The sequence below is a fragment of the Dasypus novemcinctus genome, chromosome X (assembly GCF_030445035.2).
Source record: "Dasypus novemcinctus isolate mDasNov1 chromosome X, mDasNov1.1.hap2, whole genome shotgun sequence".
Taxonomy (NCBI): domain Eukaryota; kingdom Metazoa; phylum Chordata; class Mammalia; order Cingulata; family Dasypodidae; genus Dasypus; species Dasypus novemcinctus.
Window position 1 is genome coordinate 155,266,825 of NC_080704.1, and position 1,114 is coordinate 155,267,938.

The 1,114-nt window shown below is 41.6% G+C and overlaps 1 pseudogene; it reads left to right on the plus strand.

Moving 5' to 3' along the window:
- Positions 1–913, plus strand: LOC139438015 (zinc finger protein 263-like; annotated as a pseudogene).
- The last annotated feature ends 201 nt before the right edge of the window (positions 914–1,114 follow it).

A 1,114-nucleotide genomic window follows, 5' to 3' on the forward strand; every position in this document is an offset into this window, starting at 1 on the left:
ATGGAGCAGTCCTTAATGGGGGCCCCACACTGCAGAGAAGTGGGGAGACTGAAGGAAATGCAGTCAAAGAAACTCCATTTATATCCCTGGTATGGAAAAACATTCTCTGACCTCTTGACCCTAATTAGCACCAGAGAATAAAAGCAATTCAAAAAAATCTGTGTATGGGTGTGACGTGTGACAAAATCTTTGGTGGGAACCCACAATTTCTGTCACTACACACTATACGTCTGGGAGCAAGGGCTCATATACGTATTGAATGTGGAAAAAGATTCAGTAAAAATGCCCACATTACCCTCCCCCCACACCAGCACACTCCATAAGGCATAAGCCACACTTTATCAATGCTACAGACAAGGACAAGCTTCCCTTGTAATTCCAACAAGTGCCAGGGGACACACACAGGTGAAAATCCCTAAATGTACCCTGACTGTGGGGAGATTGTAGCTGAAAGGTCCACCCTCCTTATGCACCAAGGAACTCACCAGAGAGGTTCCTCCTAAATATCCTGATTGTAGGAAAAGTTTCGCACGTAGTTCACAGCTTGTTGTACATGAAAGGACTCATGAGTGGGAGAGATCTTATCACTTCTCTTAGTGTGGGGAAGCCCTGAGTGACAAATCAGGTACCTCACAAGGCAGAAAAGGAACTCTTTGAATGTTGGACCTGTGAGAAAAACTTCTTGCAGGGCATGCACTTCACCAGATATCAGAAAACCCACACAAAAAAAGACACTATATGAATGCTCCTATTATGAAGGAACTTTCCTCATAAATCCAACTTAACAAGGCACAAAATAATTCATACAGCAAAGAAACCTTATGGCTTTCATAGTTGTGCGGTCTCTTTCCTAGCTCCATTCAGCTTCATCACTTTAGAACTCTTTCAGGATAGAGAACCTGTAAATGTTTGAATGTGGAGAAAATTTTTCTTGAGTTTATGCCTTATCAGGCATAAGAGAACTCACAGTGCATAGAAACTATGTGATTTCACTTTGCCCCATTTTCCTCTCCCCACAATTCTCTAATCTACTTCCTGACATGCACCAATCTACTTCTAGTCCCTATGGATTTACATATTCTGGATATTTCAAATAAATAGAATCATATACAAT